The 22,231-nt window shown below is 39.6% G+C and overlaps 1 protein-coding gene across 1 annotated transcript in view; it reads left to right on the forward strand.

Moving 5' to 3' along the window:
* The window catches only part of LOC120058288 (SH3 domain-binding protein 4-like), a 61,207-nt gene that overhangs the window by 13,564 nt on the left and 25,412 nt on the right, over positions 1–22,231 (forward strand). The window lies entirely within an intron of this gene.

Below are 22,231 nucleotides of genomic sequence, written 5' to 3' on the forward strand. Positions count from 1 at the left end.
TGTCTGAAATGACAGTGGGAACACACCCTCTAACCCTGACCTTGTTATTGAAAAAAATATATGTTTTCCCCGACTTCTCCTCTTTACATGATTAAGGCATGGTATATCTTTGAGTCCAGACATTCTTGGCATTCCTTTTCACTTCTTCCCTTGCACAAATGTACAATGATGTGTTTATGTTCAAAGCTTGCAAGTGGATTGAATGAAGTGGAGAGGGATTGCCAAAGCTAACAGGAAACAATGTCCCTCAGTTTTCCACAACCATTTAAGGAATAATGCCAGTTTTAGACTCTGCAATGTAATACACAACCACAACATAGTTTTAATGCATTTTTTGTAAAGTTTTGGAAGGAAATTGTATTACCATGTCTGATTTGCAAGACAGGTGTTTGCATGTAGATAGATGTTGGGCTATTAGTCAAATGATTACCAACCTAGTAAAATCTCTTCACTGTCTGTAAAATTATCTCAGTAGGGTACTAAGGGGTAACTAGCCCCCTCTAAGAACAATGTCTAATTGCTGACACAAAAAAGCAACGTTTGTAGAAAATAAATGCTATGTGGATGAAGGTCATGCTTAGGCGAATAAACTATAAAAGGAAATAAATGGCTACAGTTTACACTTTTTTAGTTATTTCATTAAATTTTGTTTTTTTAGAAAAGGGTGGTTTTTTAAAAGCACCGAGGTAACTCCCAGCAGTCTTTAAAATTACATTCAGGAGCAAAAGGTTTTCAATGGTTGTTTTTTAGTTCCCCCCAAAAAATATGAATTGGAATTGAATATAACTAATAGCATGACATAACATTGGAATATAACATTTGATAAAAATAACTTAACTAATTCATTCAGTGTAACATTGTGACAATTCTCTTATGTTCTGCTATTGCACAATTGTAATTTGTACATAGGTCACAAATAAAGCTATCCCCAGTACATAGGTCACAAATAAAGCTATCCCCAGTACATAGGTCACAAATAAAGCTATCCCCAGTACATAGGTCACAAATAAAGCTATCCCCAGTACATAGGTCACAAATAAAGCTATCCCCAGTAAAATTGGAGTACAACTCATGAGCCCAACTCCTGCACTGCTCACACCTAATCCAGTCCCCACCTTTGAGAGATGCCAATTGAAAAGCTCTCTCTTAAAAATGTCGCTATCTATCTAGCTTCGGGCGGCAGCGTAGCCTAGTGGTTAGAGCGTTGGACTAGTAACCGAAACTAATGACAAATCTGTCATTCTGCCCCTGAACAAGGCAGTTAACCCACTGCTCCTAGGCCATCATTGAAAATAAGAATTTGTTCTTAACTGACTTGCCTAGTTAAATAAAGATTAAATCAAATAGAAAATAAAACATGTTATGTAAAATAGCTAAAAGGCTATAAAGTAACATTAACTGTAACGCTATCAGTCACTAGTGGAAACATTTACAACTGCAATTAAGTTATGTTAAGTTATGTTATCTTTTTTATATATTTTACCATAGACGATCTGGTGGTAAGGTTGCTAGCTAGCACTTCTAGCAGCTTATGCTAACTAGTTAGCTGGCTAGCATTTACTGCTAGTGAAGTTGCTAGCTAGCAAGTTAGCATAAACTAGCTCTAACTGGGCTAGGCATTGTCTAAATGACAGGTAGAAACACATTCATAACCATAAAGGGGTAACTAACCCCCAGGGGCCAGTTACCCCCTCTCTCTAAACAGGTGGATTATTTCTCTTAAGGCCTTCCCACTTGTATATTTTTAAAAACAATTATAGATCTAACGTCATTGGAATATATCTACAACATTTTGAAAATGTCCCAAAAATGGATCAACTTGCCACAAAATCGTTTTGTTGAAGTATCTACACAAGTTGTGATGACACAGACAAAACATTTTGTTGAGCAAGAGCAGTGGGAAAGTGTTCGGAAAATTATTTGGTCACATCTTGTGGTCTTAATGTGAATTACAGAGAGGGGGTGAGGAGGGGGCAGTTACACCAGGTGGCTAGTTACCCCCTATTTCTCTACCATGTAAGACTGAGATGTCACTGAAGAATCCAGATACTGAAGCTGTCAGAGCTCGCAGACAAAATCAGTCAATGTGCACAGTGAGGTGTCTGTTATGGTTCTCATCAACATGTCTTGGATTACATTATCTTTATTAAAGACTTGCCAATGGTCAATATAGCCCCACATAGTACCATGAAGAGTGTATGTCTGTATTGTGTTAGAGCTCTATTTTTCTGCAGACTATAAGGACCACAGGCTGGTTATAAAACTTACAACACAGAGGAGTCTAGACACATACGAAACGTTTACACCTATTCTTTAGTGCATGCTTTTAGTACATTTGAGGCTCAGTGGAAGCCACAGATATTCAGGCCTCAAAGGTAGTAAAATTGTTTACACAACAGCTTATTATTAGCTAAGACTACCCTCAGAACTGATACTGAGGTCTGGTTTTGACCAGCCAGGGTGAGGTGAACAACACTATCTGTTTCCTGGGATATGTGTCATCAGCACTATTTGGTCAATATCATATTCCCGTGAATTTAGCTTATAGGACTGTATCCATTTAATTCCCATATTCCATTGGTTTTTAAAGTGCTTGAATTTCTGTTTAATCACAATAACTGAGTACAATGCACAAGTCAAGAACAAGTCAAGCTGAGTCACAGTTGAAGTTAGGGGATTGGAGGGATGGGAGGGAGGCAGTGGGAGGCATGGGGGATCTTGTTGCCACTCATCAGAAAGGCATTTCCTCCTTGTTGCTGCTCCTCAGGCACTTTCTGTTCACGAACAACCCTCAAACACAGAGGCAAGAACCTCCTCAGTTCCTCTGTACTGTGCGCCAAAGAGAACATGAACCCAAATCTCTCAGCTATCAATGTCCTGCTCTCAACAGGGTGCTAGCATGTACTGTCTGTGTATTTTAGGCCTTGAACACAGATTTACTACAACTGTAATGACAATAACTGTCAGTGTTCGTCCTTTGTTTTTTCATGTACACAGACTGATTAATGTTCTGAGAATGTTTTTCCAGTCTTACATACAGACAGTTAGCCTTCCTCTTGTGTGGAACAGTGTCATTACTCAAAGTGATCTGCAGTACAACAGAAAGGAAATCATAATCTATTTTCATGATATTCAAACTAGCATTTTGAAATTGTTGCTCATTGCTCACTCATTTTTACAGCTGTGATGACAAGTGATGTCAGGCAACTTCATCAAGCCAGCATTGTTCCACACATGTCTGATGTGCACTTTTATTGCCAAAATAGGTCAGCAGTATCTCAAGCCTAGAGTTGAAATGAATAACAACGGCACATAACCAAATATGCTGTATGACATATTTATTACAAATGGGTTGGAACCTAAATTAATTTCCCATCGTTTCGTTCCGAACAGATTCATTATTCTTTTTTGTTCCTCTGTTCCGACCAGCAAAATATAGTTCTGAACCGGTTCGAACACCAAAAAAATTACAGTTTATATCCATCGTTTCTGCACATTTTTTTTAAATGTGCAGAGCGGCACCAGAATGCTTCCGAGGGGGAGGGTCAGGGGCAGATTGCCTACAAAAGCCTTGGCCTAGCCTTGGCCTAGGCTACTGTTGATTACGAAGATGGAGGCCTTTTTCATTGAAGTAAAACACATGTTAGAGGAAAAAAGAGTAGGCCTATGCCTACAGTGAAAAGCCTACAAGAGAAGTGTCCTCCATGTGGACAAGTTTTAATATAGTAGTGGACTAAGATGAGAAGAACTTTGGCGTGGCCAAATGCAGGATACTGTGCAACTCGCTATTAAGGTAGAATGATCATTTGTTTTATCATTATTATTGTATATCATTGTTATTACTGTAAGCCTATTTATTTATCGAAACCAGTTCTTTAAATATGCTAAATTGAAACAATTTTGTTGGCTAAATTAAGGTTGATTTATAAGTAGGCATATAGTACCAAAAATCTCAAATTTGGACTCATCAGACCTAAGAACAGATTTCCACCACTCTAATGTCAATTGCTCGTGTTTCTTGGCCCAAGCAAGTCTATTCTTCTTATTGGTGTCCTTTAGTAGTGATTTCTTTGCAGCAATTCGATCATGAAGGCCTGATTCACCACAGTCCCCTCTGAACAGTAGATGTTGAGATGTGTCTGTTACTTGAACTCTGTGAAGCATTTATTTGGGCTGCCATTTCTGAGGCTGGTAACTCTAATCAACTTATCCTATGCAGCAGAGGTAACTCTGGGTCTTCCTTTCCTGTGGTGGTCCTCATGAGAGCCAGTTTCATCATAGCGCTTGATGGTTTTTGCGACTCCTGAAATTTTCCGTATTGACTGACCTTAATGTCTTAAAGTAATGGTAGACTGTCGTTTCTTTTGCTTATTTAAGCTGTTCTTGCCATGATATTGACTTGGTCGTTTACCAAATAGGGCTATCTTCTGTGATGTTGGCTTTCGCCAACTGGTCGAGCACCGGTACACACTGCCAAGTATCTTGTCACATATACAGTATATATTAGTGATGCACTAATAGTATTATTAGTGATGCACGTCTAAGCCTATAGGCCCTATGCATGCAATGCCTTAATGCATCTAGTGCTCAAATCTGACAGCTGAACCGGGAGGTGGGAAATTATTGCTTTAGGAAAGTAAAAAACAAAACATAAAATAGGCTATAAAGTTTTACATATCCTACACATCAAAATACAAGAAAGTGTTTTTGCAATTTGTTATATGCTGTTTTTAAGGACACGTAAATGTGGCTCATTTGGCCAATATCCCTCGTTTATTGATGGCGCTGGCTGCACCAGATCGGATCTGAATGCATATGGATGTGTCAGGATTTGGCCAGGATTGTTCCGGTTTTGGTCACTAGATGCCCCCATTGTGCTTTTTTGACCCTTTTGTTTTTCCCTTGTTTCCAGTTATTATTTGCACCTGTGCCTCTTTTCCCTTGAATGTATTTAAACCCTTAGTTTTCCTCAGTTCTTTGCTCTGTGTTTGAATGTTAGCACCCAGCCATGCTGTGATCATTTGTTACTCCAGTTGGATTCTCTTGAGGTACTCTGGTTTTGTTCTCGTTTATTTATTTTTTGTTTATTCTTTTGAGGTTGTTTCCCTGCTGTACTTTCCACTTTGTGGATTTACCTTGTGACTTGGAGGATTTACCTTTTTTCTCTTGGAATTACTTTTGACGTTGTGGATTTATATTTTTGCCTGAAGAACTTTCCTTTTTACTTTATTAAAACGCCGTCTCAAGTACTGCTGTGTCTGCCTCATCTTCTGGGTTGTGCCGACTATTAGTGGCTCAGTTTGTTAAGTGACTGTTTCTCACACCGGAGACCTGAGTTCGTAACCGGGTCCTGACAGGATGTTCGGTACATTTCTCAAATGTCTGGTAAATGTAAATCTTCCCGGTCACGTGTCTGGTGATACATTTTCCTTAGGAAACCCTGGCACACACGCTTGCAAAGATTTTCTGGTAGGCAGGCACAAAGTGGAACAGGCGTTTTATTTATTGTGGTACGGGGGAAAAATGTTGGGAACGTAAAAGCACATTATTAACCGGTTCCCATGATTTTAAAAGAATGTTTCTGTTTCACAACATTATAGATCACTTTCGTTCGCGGTTCTGATTCTGTTCCTCGTCAAATTACATTATTTTCAGGTTTTCGGTTCTTTTCCCTGAACCGGTTCCAACCCCTGATTTTAGAAACGCGGTACACACCAGTGAAATCTCATCATAGGACTGCTCGGTCCATCTGGTGTCAGTAAACATTTCAATGTAATTAATCATGCTAGTAAATTTATCAGCTTCATTCTTTAATCAGATCTGGAGTACAATGTGCACAGTCAGTCAGGAATGCAATGCCACTGTCTATAGGGAGACAACACAATGCCCAGTACTGTCCTACAGAGGGACGACTCTACATTGAACATTAATCACATCACCTTGGTGTCTGAGTCCATATCCTGTGTGGAGGATGATGGTGGATTGAGAATATCTTGAAAAAGTAGAGGCAATTAGCAAATGACAGTGGTTTTGATGTAGATGGCTGATAGGGTTCTCATTGTTTTGACTGTTGGAGCTATTACACAATACACAATGTCCTTTGTAGGCATTGTTTTACTTGGGAACTCTTTCCCTTTGAAACTTGAAAGAAGGGTCACTTGAGTTCCACACTAATTCTCAACTTCACACCAAAACAATGAAAACTGTAGAGCCCTTTTTCAATTTTCAAATTCAGCAGATTGTCTGATAACAGAGAGTAGCCAAGATTTTTGCAGTAGAGTGGAGAATAAAGTGCCAATTAAAGAAACACACTTTCTGGGATTATTTTAATTATGCAGCCTGTCTCTTCTTGCACTTGCATGGTAGGACAGATATACTGTACTACTGTTGGGCGGTATACCGTATTTTGAAAAACCCCACAGGAATATTTCAATAAATGTGAATATTTGTAGCAATCTTTTAAGTTAATACCTGCAGTCAACTTGTGCAATACATTAGGCAATAAAGCAGATTGCGTTCTTAATTTCACCTGTCACAAATGTTTTACATTATTAAGCTTACCATAGTGCCCCAGAACAGTTGAGCCAGTCACGTGTTCGCTTTAAAGAGCACAACAAGAGAAGCATGAGCCGGTGAGTCGATAGCGTTCTATTGGAGAATGTCTGTTGTGTGGCAGTAAAGAGGTAATGAGGTTGCACTTGTATGCAATTCACAACTAAATGTTTGCCATCAGATATCTTATATCTGCTTTCTGCCATGTTTTAGAAGTCAGAGAGCTCTGTTAAAGGCACAGCTGCCATTTTTTCCCTGTGCTTCCTACTAGCGTTTTTTCCTCCGTTCTTCTCCCCTGTTCTTGGTGTACACATATGGCTCTTTCTTCAGAAAAGCATGCATCAAAACTTTGTTCATGTGTACAATTTCTCTCATTCACTTTCGCTTGTAAAATGTCCACACTCACCGAAAATGACATTCGTAGCTACTAGATATGCTTGTATAACTTTATGAGCTGGATTTGCCTATCTTAGCAATTATTTAATGTTAGTTTTCGCTTGTTAGCATTTAGCTAACAGTATCTTTGGGATTTTTCTATTACTTGTGCTAATTATTAGCATTTTAGTAATAGAGGCCCAATAGGATTTTTTTGCTGTTTTTAGCACCCCCTTGTGTGCGATGTCAGTGATACCGTAAATCCCGGGGTGGCAGAAGAACGGTATGAAAATCTCAATACCGCCCAAGCCTATTAACTGTACTGTATTTAATTACCAAAGCCCATTCATTTACATTTCAGTGAACATATTGATTGCTTTTGTGTTTTTGCAGGATGTATTTAGTGACATGTTACACCTTAGATGAGGATTATGAGCACATGTATCTGACCTGGACGTAAAAGACAGGTGTAGCATTGTCATCTGCTCCTCTGTAATAAAACCCATTTGCACCAGCCTTCCCCTGGGGGGCCTGAACACAGTAGGAACCAAATCACTGCATATAAGGAGTGGTGTGGATGATAGATTCATTGTGCATTTCCCCTGTAGGGATTTAGAAAAGGGCATTTCGGTTGTTCTGTCATGGCCTCAGCACTCTTTCAGAGTGTGATAGGCTAATCCGCTGACACTGCCTGGTGCTGCAGTTGAGTTACATGCCACCAACTAGCTGCCTGCCTGCATGGTGATGGTAGGCTCCTTGGAGCAGCAGAGGTTGAACTTATAACTGATGTAGTGTTTATATTCATGCTGTGGTGTGTCTATGCCAGGATCTGCGTATGTGGGCAAGTTGCACTAAAATCAGCCTATCCTCTGCTGATTGCACCCCCATCTTTCTCTCTCTCTCTCTCTGCCTCGCTCTCTCTTTCTCTCTCTCTCTCTCTCTGCCTCTCTCTCTCTCTGCCTCACTGTCTCTCTCTCTCTCTGCCTCACTCTGTATCTCTCTCGCTCTCTCTCTGCATCTCTCTTTCTCTCTCTGCCTCTGCCTCTCTCTTTCTCTCTCTGCCTCTCTCTCTCTCTGCCTCTGTCTCTCGCGCTGCCTCTCTCTCGCTACCTCTCTCGCTGCCTCTGTCTGTCTGCCTCTGTCTCTCTCTGCCTCTCTCTCTCTCTCTGCCTCGCTCTGTCTCTGTCTCTTTCTGCCTCGCTCTGTATCTCTCTCGCTCTCTCTCTGCATCTCTCTTTCTCTCTCTGCCTCTTTGCCTCTCTCTTTCTCTCTCTGCCTCTCTCTCTCTCTGCCTCTGTCTCTCGCTCTGCCTCTCTCTCGCTACCTCTCTCGCTGCCTCTGTCTGTCTGCCTCTGTCTCTCTCTGCCGCTCTCTGCCTTGCTCTCTCTCTCTCTTTGCCTGTCTCTCGCTCTGCCTTTCTCTTGCTGCCTCTCTCTCGCTTTCTCTGCCTCTCTGCCTCACGCTCTCTCTCTGCCTCTCTCTCTCTGCCGCTCTCTTTCTCTCTCTGCCTCTCTCTCTCTCTTGCTACATCTCTCTCTCGCTGCCCCTCTCTCTCTCTCCCTCTCTCTCTCTCTGCCTCTCTCTGCCTCCCTGAAGTGGAGAATGCTGACAGGAAGTATGGGTAAAAGTACGAGTCAAATTAGGGCAGCACACAAGGGACCATCTGATTCATATAACCAGCAGCCACGTAGACTAACCAACCCAACCACCCATAATATTATGGCAGTTTGTCACTCATAAATAATTATGTTGTTCATTGTTTCTTTATGTGACTTTAATGATGTAATTAATTTGGCAGGAGAGGTTTAGAAATAGATGGCCTGTAGTAATGGTACTTATCAGGGTTTAATTAAAGGTACCACCTGTAGGTTGATTGATTTGGTTTAACCCGTTTTTAAAGACAGATGAAGAAACCTCATGAATGCAAACCTCACACCCCCATTTGTCATTCATTAGTCTAATGGAACCATCAGCAGTGGCAAAAAATATTTGCTTTTTGTTTGGTTTACATTGGCTTCTTCCACTGTTTTTGAGAGATATTTTCGGTGATAGCAAGACCGTGTTTCCCCCCTTCAACCCCCTTCTGGAAACACATATCTTTATGTTGTCATCCATTTTTCACATGTATTACATTTTACAAAAAAGTTTGCTTTGCTTCGTGTTTTCCTTTTTGCCATGGAAAAAAATGGTGATACTAGTGTCATCACAGCCCTACTGATGATTGTGTAATATCCTGCTAAAGCATCTGTGTTTGTTCGATACCACCAAAAACTAGACACATTTTTGTGGGATTTGCATGGAATTTCATCGATAGAAGGGTCCTTTGGAGGAAGGATAGTTGACAGCTATCTGACATTTGTATCATAAAGCTTAATTGAGAAATAATTAATTGAAGTTGGAACATTTGACATTTTGGTCTTACCAAGGTCTCCTTTAAGACTCCATAATGTTTCATCTGTAGGTGCTACAAAGCAAAATATGGGGTCATATGACGCTTTACACCTTGCTCTATAATATGAGTAGTATTTTTATTTCAATAAAAAACATTCTTACATTTATTTATGAATATGAAAAAATATGAATATTGAAAATAAACCATTTTTAATTTGCCAAATGTTTCAATATATTGTTGAACATAGTATACTCTATGGACATGTCAAAGTTCCAGTGTGGGATCTCTGCTAGTTACTTTATACAGAGAAATTGGCATTATAGGCAATGTACCCAACCACAGCCCTCCTTTTACTTGCATCATTGCACATCCTGCAAATCACCAGCAGAGGTTGATCATTTTGAATACATTTAACTCTGTTGACAATGCTTACAAATTGGATCATAACTCTAAAAGTAGCAGATATCCCACTCTGGAACATTGATATAGAGTGCCTTCGGAAAGTATTCAGACCCCTTGACTTTTTACACATTTTGGTACGTTACAGCCTTATTCTAAAATTGATTAATTTGTTTTTTTCCCTCATCAATCTATACACAATACCCCATAATGACAATGCAGAAACAGGTTTTTAGAAATGTTTTCTAATAAATAAATAAATAATGAAATATCACATTTACATAAGTATTCAGACTCTTTACTCAGTACTTTATTGAAGCACCTTTGGCAGTGATTACAGCCTTGAGTCTTCTTGGGTATGATGCTACAAGCTTGGGACACCTGTATTTGTGGAGGTTCTCCCATTCTTCTCTGCAGATCCTCTCAAGCTCTGTCAGGTTGGATGGGGAGCGTCGCTGCACCGCAATTTTCAGGTCTCTCCAGAGATGTTTGATTGGATTCAAGTCCTTGCTCTGGCTGGCCACTCAAGGACATTCAAAGACTTGTCCCGAAGCCACTCCTGCATTGTCTTGGCTGTGTGCTTAGGGTCGTTGTCCTGTTGGATGGTGAACCGTTGCTCCAGTCTGAGGTCCTGAGCACTCTGGAGCAGGTTTTCTCTGTACTTTGCTCCATTCATCTTTCTTTCTATCCTGACTAGTCTCCCAGTCCCTGCCACTGAAAAACATCTCCACAGAATGATGCTGCCACCAACATGCTTCACCATAGGGATGGTGCTAGGTTTCCTCCAGACGTGACGCTTGGCATTCAGGCCAAAGAGTTCAATCTTGGTTTCATCAGACTAGAGAATCTTGTTTCTCATGGTCTGAGAGTCTTTAGGAGCCTTTTGGCAAACTCCAAGCGGGCTGTCATGTGCCTTTTACTGAGGAGTGGCTTCCGTCTGGCCACTCCACCATAAAAGCCTGATTGGTGGAGTGCTGCAGAAATGATTGTCCTTCTGGAAGATTCTCCCATCTCCACAGAGGAACTCTGGTGCTCTGTCAGAGTGACCATGAGGAGTTGGGGGGTGAGGGGGTTCTTGGTCACCTCCCTGACCAAGGCCCTTCTCCCCCGATTGCTCAGTTTGGCCGGGCGGCCAGCTCTAGGAAGAGTCATGGTTCCAAGCTTCTTCCATTTAACTTCTCTAGGGTACGTGAGACGGTAGCGTCCCACCTCTTCAACAGCCAGTGAAACTGCAGGGCGCTAAATTCAAATACAGAAATACTCATTATAAAAATTCAGAAAACAAAACATATTTTACATAGGTTTAAAGATTAACTTCTTGTGAATCCAACCACGGTGTCAGATTTAAAAAATGCTTTACGGCGAAAGCATACCTTACGATTATTTGAGAACATAGCCCAGCAGACAAATCATTACAAACAGCCAAGTAGAAGAGTTACACAAGTCAGAAATAGAGATAAAATGAATCCCTTACCTTTGATGATCTTCATATGGTTGCACTCAGCAGACATTAATTTACTCAGTAAATGTTCCTTTTGTTCGATAAAGTCTCTTTATATCCAAAAACCTCCGTTTTGTTCGTGCGTTATCTTCAGTAATCCACAGGCTCAAACACAGTCAAAACAGGCAGATAAAAAATCCAAATTGTATCCGTAAAGTTCATAGAAACATGTCAAACGATGTTTATATTCAAACCTCATGTTGTTTTTAGCCTAAATAATCGATAATATTTCAACCGGACAATAACGTTGTCAATATAAAAGGTAAACGAGAAAGGCACTCTCTCGGTCGCACGCATGAAAAAGCTCTGTGACACTTTAGGGTCCACTCATTCAGACTGCTCTTACTTCCTAATTTTTCAGAATACAAGCCTGAAACAATTTCTAAAGACTGTTGACATCTAGTGGAAGGCACAGGAACTGCAATTTGAGTCCTAAGTCAATGGATACTGTAATGGCATTGAATAGAAAACTACAAAACCAACAAAAAAAACGACTTCCTGAATGGATTTTTCTCAGGTTTTCGCCTGCCAAATCAATTCTGTTATACTCACAGACACCATTTTAACAGTTTTGGAAACTTTAGAGTGTTTTCTATCCAAATCTACCAGTTATATGCATATCATATCTTCTGGGCCCGAGTAGCAGGCAGTTTAATTTGGGCATGCTTTTCATACAAAATTCCGAATGCTGCCCCCTACCCTAGAGAAGTTAAGAATGATGGAGGCCACTGTGTTCTTGGGGACCTTCAATGCTGCAGACATTTTTTGGTACCCTTCCCCAGATCTGTGCCTTGACACAATACTGTCTCGGAACTCTAAGGACAATTCCTTTGCCTCATGGCTTGGTTTTAGCTCTGATATGCACTGTCAACGGTGGGACCTTATATAGACAGGCATGTGCCTTTCCAAATCATGTCCAATCAATTGAATTTACCACAGTTGGACTCCAATCAAGTTGTAGAAACATCTCAAGGATGATCGATGGAAACAGGATGCACCTGAGCTCAATTTCAAGTCTCATAGCAAAGGGCCTGAATACTTACGTAAATAAGATATTTCTGTTTTTTATATTTAATGCATTTGCTAATATTTCTAAATACCCATTTTCTCTTTGTCATTAGGGGGCATTGTGTGTAGATTGCTGAGGATTTTTTATTAATTTAATACATTTTAGAGTAAGGCTGTAACGTAACAAAATGTGGAAAATGTCAAGGGGTCTGAATATTTTCTGAAGGCACTGTACATATGTATTTGTAAGGGATAATCAATGAGGGGCTATGCATTCTATGGAAAATAATGAACAACGTGGAAGATGTGTTCCACGATCTGCTAGCGGAGTGGAACCCACCTTCCACGGAGTTGCATTATTTTACTGAGAATGCATAGAGACCTGAGTTCATTATCCCTTTAATAACATGGCTATAATTTAACACATTTTCCGTTAGAAAAGTAGAAATGTGCTCAACATCCACTGAAGTAGCTAGCAAGTTTACTAGATATAGAGTAGTTGCCTTTGTAACCAAACAAATAGACTTGCTAGTTTAGCTAAACAAACTATCAGTCCTAGCTTGCTATTATGAAAATTGAATTCAACAATGCCAATAATGTCGACTTTTGCTTTCAAAGCAGCTCAAACATGTAAGAATGAACTAAAGCTATTGAATGCCGATATACCGTGCGTTCTAGGAAAATAATGCACACTCTAGAATGCCCTTCAAGCCAATCAGAAACGAGTATCCAACAAGGCCATGGTATGAATTATTTTGAACAATATATTGAAAATTATTCCTAATCAAAAATGGTTGATTTTCAATATTCATGTATATATTTGACACTGTTGTATTCGGGCTCATGTGACAAATAAAGTTTGATTTGATTTATAGTATTCATATATAAATGTAAGAAAATTGAAATTGATATCAAAATACTACTCATTACAGAGCAAGCAGCAAAGCTTCATATGACACCAATTTTGTTTGTAGCACCTACAATGCTAGGGCCAAATTGAAATGTTTCTAACTGAACAACTACAAAATGAATATGCATGATTATGGTAGTAATTGAAAGAACACTTAGGAGATTATGGAAAAATGATCAGACCTAAGGTGAGGACACAACAGTTCACCTGACACAAGACTGAATCCAAACATTACAGTGTTGACATTGTGCATTTTACATTTACTGTACTTTTTACTGTACTTTTCAATAACGGAATCTGAAAATACTCTAGAAGCATTCAGTAACAGTAACAATATCAGTAACAATATTCATTTGACATTTTGGAGTAGGTCCAAGATAAGACGAAAAACATCACAATGGTTTGAGTGAGAGGTCTAAGTGGTGTTTCCAAGTGGCCACACACCTCTTCAAACTGTGCACAGTTCCTAAGTCATTTAAATGAAATTTTATTACTCAAGGAAAGACCCGTCAACATTAAGGAACTGAAGCAGCACACTTTTTGTTTTTTATTTGGAACAGAGCCCTGTCTCCCCACCATCACACAATTACTGTTGTTATTTACGCAATCCAAAAACGTTCCATTATAAATCGCAATCTGGGACATTTGAAAGCGTATTCTGTTGTCAACATGTCTATCTATGTTATAAAATACCATCTTACAGTGTCAGGCTTTTAAAAGGCACTTCAGACAAACAGATTGTAATTTTGGTACGCATTGAATGGGGAGTTATGAATGCTTTCAAGCCTGTGGTCCACAGCAAATTTTCTTCACAATACAATACACCTTGGCTCATTCTGTTCAGAACAACCCAGGGTATATATCGCATGTCATCCTTCTAACTGTGGATCAAACAAGCGATCATAAACATTGATGCTCTAAATTACATGAGTTTTCAAATGTGGAAATGTAAAGTGCACATTTTGGACTCATGGGTGTGTGGTTTGCTGTATGACATCAAAGCGGTATGTATTATAATCCTCAATGTCTCATCTTTCAGAACTTACTGACTCCTCTCGATTTACAGCATTTCCCTCACTCAGACAACAAAACATTTCCATAATTAGCGGGAGAGATGGTGGCATCTTCTTGTCGTGAGCGGCGCTCAAGTTTTGTAATGGCTGTCAATTAAAACCCATACAGCGCATAGAACTGGAGAACCTGAGCTCTAACCTCATGTATAGCATGTTACTGTACAGCCACTGGGTTCCAATTTAGGCGCTTATCAATTACAAAATCTGCCATTTTCAACCCGTATGTATACCAATGTTTTCCACAAGCACATGGAGTAGCCAGCCAAAGAGAAAAAGTAGCCAGCCAGGATCCCCCGAATGCCTCTGGGACATTCTAATGCCTTGATTCCTTCAGAAATACACAGCTAAATTATTGAATAGAAACATTTGTTGTGGTATTGATTACAATTGAAATGACTGATTATGTATGAATTCAGTGTATTTTAGGGATATTGTCTATGGATATTGTCCCTTGAGATTGAATTATTTTACTGGATGATATGAATTGCCACAATTATGTTTGTTCTTCAAATTAGGTATTTTATTAAATCAGAAAATTGTTGTAAATAGTCCAAATTAATTTGACAAAATGTTTTAAAGGTTACATTTCAAATCAAACAAATTGTGTGATGGGCACCTTTTCAAATAAAAAAATGGGTCTCTAAAATAAACAGAACAGATGCTCCATTAAGTTCTGGGTCCATACGTGTTAAGAGAAGAGGTCTGTTACATTAGTGAAAGAATTTCAACAAGTGTTTGCAACTCTCTTTTTGAATTGCAGTATATCATCTATTAAAAAAAGACTTGTTTAACAACTGACCCACAGATTTCTTCTTAAAGAATCTTGTAAGAGTCTGCGGACTTCCACAGCCTTCACGCTTCCTTTTAAGAGGCCTTTTCTCAGCAAACTGCAATTCATGTATGATCGAAGAATGAAGCAGGTGTTAATCATGAGCTTTGCTACACAGAAAGCAGCAGTTGACTACTCCGTTGTCAACACGTTGATTAAATCAGTAGACCTATATCATTATATCAAATTAGGGAGACAAATTAAGGTTTCTCTTAACAATGCGATTCAGTATGCTACAGACGAGTCACTCACTTTATAGATACAGTTTGGCAAGTTCTAATGGACTTCATAAAAAAAATACAAACTACATCTTTAGTTTACTTCTCTTGATGCGATACCATGTATGATTTATGAAGGATATACAGTGCCCTGATGCGATACCATGTATGATTTCTGAAGGATATACAGTGCCTTCAGAAAGTATTCATGCCCCTTATTTTTCTCACCCAGCTACACACAATACCCCATCATGACAATGTGAGAACATGTTTTTAGACATTTTAGAAAATATATTGAAAATCAAATACAGAAAAAAGCATTCACATACAGTTGAAGACGGAAGTTGGCTAGGCTGGAGTCATTAAATCTCGTTTTTCAACCACTCCACAAATGTTTTGTTAACAAACTATAGTTTTGGCAAGTCGGTTAGGACATCTACTTTATGCATAACACAAGTCATTTTTCCAACAATTGCTTACAGACAGATTATTTAACTTATAATTCACTGTATCACAATTCCAGTGGGTCAGAAGTTAACATACACTAAGTTGACTGTGCCTTTAAACAGCTTGGAAAATTCCAGAAAATGATGTCATGGCTTTAGAAGCTTCTGATAGGATAATTGACATAATTTGAGTCAATTAGAGGTGTAGCTGTGGATGTATTTCAAGGCTTACTTTCAAACTCAGTGCCTCTTTGCTTGACATCATGGGAAAATCAAAAGAAATCAGCCAAAACCTCAGAAAATAAATTGTAGACTTCCACAAGTCTGGTTCATCCTTGGGAGCAAATTTCAAATGCCTGAAGGTACCACGTTCATCTGTACAAACAATAGTACGCAAGTATAAACACCATGGGACCACGCAGCCGTCATATCGCTCAGGAAGGAGACGGCAAAGGACCTTGTGAAGATGCTAGAGGAAACAGGTACAAAAGTATCTATATCCACAGTAAAAACGAGTCCTATATCGACATAACCTGAAAGGCTGCTCAGCAAGGAAGAAGCCACTGCTCCAAAACTGCCATGAAAAAGCCAAACTACATTTTGCAACTGCACATGGGGACAAAGATCGTACTTTTTGGAGAAATGTCCTCTGGTCTGATGAAACAAGAATAGAACTGTTTGGCCATAATGACCATTGTTATGTGTGGAGGAAAAAGGGGGAGGCTTGCAAGCCGAAGAGCACTATCCCAACCGTGAAGCACAGGGGTGGCAGCATCATGTTTTGGGGGTGCTTTGCTGCAGGAGGGACTGGTGCACTTCACAAAATAGATGGCTTCATGAGGGGGGGAAATGATGTGGCAAAATCTCAAGACATCAGTCAGGAAGTTAAAGCTTGGTCGCAAATGGGTCTTCCAAATGGACAATGACCCCAAGCATACTTCCAAAGTTGTGGCAAAATGGCTTAAGGACAACAAAGTCAAGTTATTGGAGTGGCCATCACAAAGCCCTGACCTCAATCCTATAGAAAATGTGTGGGCAGAACTGAAAGCGTGTGCGAGCAAGGAGGCCTACAAACCTGACTCAGTTACTCCAACTCTGTCAGGAGGAATGGGCCAAAATTCACCCAACTTATTGTGGGAAGCTTGTGGAAGGCTACCCGAAACGTTTGACCCAAGTTAAACAATTTAGAGGCAATGCTACCAAATACTAATCGAGTGTGTGTAAACTTCTGACCCACTGGGAATATGATGAAAGAAATAAAAGCTGAAATAAATCATTCTCCCTACTATTATTCTGACATTTCACATTCTTAAAATAAAGTGGTGATCCTAACTGACCTAAGACAGGGAATTGTTACTAGGATTAAATGTCAGGAATTGTGAATAACGGAGTTAAAATGTATTTGACTAAGGTGTATGTAAACTTCTGACTTCAACTGTAAGTATTTATACACTGAGTCAATACATGTTAGAATCACCTTTGGCAGGGATTTCTGGACATGTCTCTAAGAGCTTTGCACTTAGATTGTACAATATTTGCCCGTTTTTCTTTTCAACATTTTCAAAATTCGCCCCTACCTATTTTTTTACGTTATCCGTGACCAACATATGTATATCTGTATTCCCAGTCATGTGAAATCCATAGATTAGGGTCTAATGAATTTTTTTCAATTGACTGATTTCCTTATTTGAACTGTAACATATTGAATTTTTATTTTTGATCAGTGTAATTATTTTTTAAATTATGATTAAGGATACTCATGTCAAATACAGTGGGATCACTGTATATGTCTACAGTCCTTCCTCCAAAGGAGCCTTCTATGTATTACATTTTGTGAAAACTCACCAAAAATCTTGGCCTTTTGTTCTCGTTTTTGAGGAATCACCCTACTGGAATAAATCCCTGACTAGTTATCTTCCCATTATGTGAACCAACGAGGCAGAGATTATGGCTGAGCAGCTAAGCAGAGCAGAAAGGGCTTCTGAGATGTGAAGTGAGACTCTAAATGACATGCCATTGTTAGTGACGTTGGCTTGAAACCTAATTTAGCTTCCTCTCTCAAAACGCTTTGTTAATGTGCTACTTTTGCATCCAGATTTACATATTGGGTATCAACCTCTCTACAAATTTGATTCTGTGTGTTACATTCCAGATGTAACTTTCCGCTATTGTCCTTCTTGATCTGCTGCTGTGAGGTTAAGTAAGTACTGACTGGTCAGGGTCAGGGGATAGGTCAGAGAGATGTAGACCACCCAGGGGTAGTGTCAAAGCAAATGGTCAAAGTAGAGTAGTCCTGCCTGGAGAGGTGGATATACTCCCAAACGGCCCACCTGGCGAAGGAAAGACTCGCTGTGTGAAAAATTGTAAACTCTGAAAAAAGGTGCAATCTAGAACCTTAAAGGGTTCTTCGGCTGTCCCCATAGGAGAACCCTTTGAATAACCCTTGTTGATTGCAGGCAGAACCCTTTTGGTTCCAGGTAGAACCCTTTTGGGTTCCATGTAGAACCCTTTCTACAGAGGGAGACAGCCGAAGAACCCTTTTTGAACCCTTTTTTCTAAGTGTATCAGAAACGGTGACATACACTCTGAATTACATACAATTATTTATCCCATATTGGTCTTTCACAGTCAGGACAAACCAAGCTGTACTGTGCAAGTACGCTAATAGTAGGCTTACTATTGAAACAGATAAAGGAGGCAGAAATTCATGCACAGGTTTCTGCCAGGTAAGCGCAGGCTATTTTGTAGCTAGTTAACATTTTAATTGCGAAAGTTTTTTGGATGAGGCCTATCATTAGCGTCACTTTATTTTTCCTGTTCCTTAATTGTTTGAAACCTCTTGTTTTACTTCATATTATGAGGGATGTCTTACCTCGCTTCAAAGTAGCCTATAGCCCACCATAGAAACGTGAGGCGATTATTTTATAAAGACGTCCTCATATGCGTTCTCCTGTTCTATTGGTTTTCTTTCATCTTTCTTTCCTTGTCTAGCAGCTGAAGGCATTATCCTAGTCATATTAGCAACCCATGATAGTGGTTGCGTCTTTAGATCTCCCTCTTTCAAAATGTCTAATGGATATATCCTCCTCTGTCATTGAAACCACTGGAATGTGCAAAGAAATAATAGTTTATCAACATTTTAAGCTGAACATTTTGATCTGTTCCGTCAGCCTTATTAATTGATACGGCATATCCCTCCACTACTCTGCTTTGATATCCATTGTGGGGATTTTTATTAATTTAACTATGCAAGTCAGTTAAGAACAAATTCTTATTTACAATGATGGCGGGTGGGGTAACTGCCTTGTTCAGAGGCAGAACAACACATTTCTACCTTGTCAGCTTGGGGATTTGATCTAGCAACCTTTCGGTTATTGGCCCAACGCTCTAACCATTAGGCTACCTGCTGTGGTTAAGAAGTGGGTAAACACAACGCCGACTGAAAAATAAGTGTGCTTACGGCATATACCCTCCACTACACCACTGCATGGACAGCTACATTTGACAATCAAATTCCCCCATACTCTTTATCAATGGCTCGTGTTGGCAGTCTTAAGGACAGAGGAGTTCATCTTCACCACTTTGTGAAGCAATGTTGTATTCCTCACATCATACCTTTTTTTTCTCTTGCTGGTGCCTGGCGGAGCACCCTTAGAATCACTCATGCTCTAGTAAAAACATTTCAGTGGTGTCATAAGACCTTTCCTCCATGAACACCCCTTCCCCAGAACCTATGAAGTTACTGAATTATAGATGAATTGTAGTTGGTTGTGTATCAAGAAACAGTGCTGTGTTCTACTGACCCACATCTGGTTACCAGAATAGGGCAAAAGAGTTGAGATGGTTTATTGTATTCTGCTGCATTTTGACCTCTTCAGTCTGGTTTTTCAAAGAGGTTTTAGAGTTTGGTGTTATTGGTACATCATCTCTTTGTCAGGAGAGCATCTATAATAGTCACAACTGAAAGCCAGTGGTCACCAACCGGTCGACCATTCCTAGTCGATCACCAAACATTTCAGTGGAAAAGCCAACGATAAAGGCTGTGAAAAAGGCTTGCGCTCCTTTTATTTTATCATTCATGTTGCACTGTTGGCGGTAGGTGCACTTGATTCAGAAGCCTTGCGCACCTGGTAAGCAAAGTATTTTCTATTTTGAACCATTGAATTTGTCTGAAAAGAGGAACTCTGCCTACCAGGCGGACCGGAGGATCTGTGGCTAAATCAAGTGCGTCTACTGCGCTGGCCAATCGGATAGCTCAAATCACAGTGCCTACAGAGCTTCTACGACCCCGGCCACAACAAAGTTTGACACTAGCCTAAGTAAGATTTAATAACTTTTAAAACCATGACCACAGAGAGACTGTCTAAGAATACAGCAAAGAGCTGCTGTTTTTATGAGTGAGTTCATGTCAAATTTTTTATTCAGCCTTTTTAAAACCATGACCACAGCGAGACTGTCAAAGAATACAGCAAAGAGCTGCTGTTTTTCTAAGAGAGTTCATGTAAAAACAAATATTCAGCACTGTCAACACTGTTTTTATTCAACACTTTATTTTATTGTTTTATTTATTTATTTGTATTTAACCTTTATTTAAGTAGGCAAGTCAGTTAAGAACAAATTCTTATTTACAATGACGGCCTACCCCGGCCAAACCCTAACCCCAACGACGCTGGGCCATTTGTGCGCAGCCCTATGGGACTCCCAATTCCAAGCTGGATACTCTGGCATCTTTCTAGACCCCTGACTTTCCGACCTGAAGATCACTGACGTCCCAGTTGTCTTGAAAGCACCATGACCATCAGATGAAGGCAAACCAGTAACATAAAAAATCGAATTATTTCAATTCATGATCCGCTGTGCTTTGCAAGTGCTACTCCAACTGATCTATTTTGTAATCAAAGCTCAAGTTTTTAAATATAATATGGTCTGAGAAGAACAATATTGGCAGGCCAGGCATATAGCCAATATGCAGTGATAATATATTAGGCCTACTGCACAAACCTAATTCTTACAGAACTGTTTTTATTAGGTTAATGTTACATCTTTTAAGTCATGTTTAAAAATAATCCTGAGGGGTAGATCTTGACTCAGAAAAGGTTGTTGACCACTGCTCTAAGTCATATTACAGTTCAAATTGTATACTTTGCCACAAGCCTATTTATTTGTCAGAAACCACTGTGTGCTGTTGCCTTCATACTGCACAGGAGAGTAGGCAGGGGGTTTTGGCACTTTACACAAACCACCTCTCCTTGAGTTTGGGAGAAGCAGCAGATGTGACTGTTTTTTTGATGTGTGTTGCCATTGGGTCATCAAAAAAATATGCGGAAAGAGAATGGAGACTAGCTGAGATAAGGTCTGGATTTTCCCATAAGACATCAGCGAGTAGCAACACCTGGTCTGTTGTTTTGTTAAAAGCAGTAATAAATATAAGGCTTCGTGTAGGTTGTCTTGACCAAAACGTTGTTCTTAGCCAAAAAGTATGCTATAATAAAAGTTGTTATGTTGTGATTCACGCCTATTTTGTCAGATTATTTTGGGCTGCAGCTCAAAGTGCTGTCTACTCTCCCGTCTGAAGTATCTGAGTCTGTGGGCTAAAATGTTTACTTGAATTCAAATTGAGCTTTTTGGATATACACTTCATTTATCATTCTGTTTCCGTATGGGTCTTTAGCTACCCCCTTTCTTCCTCCAGGTCCTTTTTGATGGCCCTCAGTGCAGAACTATCCTCTCCAAAGGATGATCAAGGATAAAAAAGTTTCACAGGGAAGGGAATGGATATGGAAATGAGCTCTACACGCTATTTGTAACATACATATTCTAGAAATTGCTTTCACTGATATCTCCTTGATGGTTCGATTTTTTTTCAAAGTACAGGAGAACTAACTGAGTGGAGTGAAACCCACAAACGCTTCAAAGTTAAAACAACATTTGGAGGACCCAAGGGTTTACTATTTCAAGCATAGCGTAATGAAGGGCCCTGCTAACATCAACAGGATCTATTTCAAAGACGAGAGGAGGCAAAAAAAGTTATTAAGCTGTCAGTTGCATTCTGTCAGGGCGACCTGCCTTTGGTATAGTATAACATAATGTAGAATGTCAAGGTTGTAGACCAAAGAGAGATGAGGTTAATACAATTCAGTGTCTATAGGGTTTCACATGAAATTCCAATAATAGCAATGCATACCTTGAAATCTTACGTTGAATGTCCTCTCCACCCACCTCGAGGTAGAGGAATTTGTGTTTTGTGTGTGCAGAAATTACATGGTCAGACCCACCCCCAACCACACACACACAGAGACACTAGGGATTTGTGTTTTTCTTGTAATTGCCACATCCAAAATCCTATCTTCTGGGATGTGGAACTTGTAAATATCTGGGGGATATTTACATTCTGTCACCATTTGGCAATCCATTATTTGTGCCTCTTAATTATATTAGTGAGCAGGTTGCAAGTCTGATATATTGTTCTAATCAGAATGCATCAGGCCCATTTAATGAGATTGTCAAGTGTCGCTAAAAGCTAATTAG

This window comes from Salvelinus namaycush, chromosome 13 (assembly GCF_016432855.1).
Source record: "Salvelinus namaycush isolate Seneca chromosome 13, SaNama_1.0, whole genome shotgun sequence".
Lineage (NCBI taxonomy): Eukaryota > Metazoa > Chordata > Actinopteri > Salmoniformes > Salmonidae > Salvelinus > Salvelinus namaycush.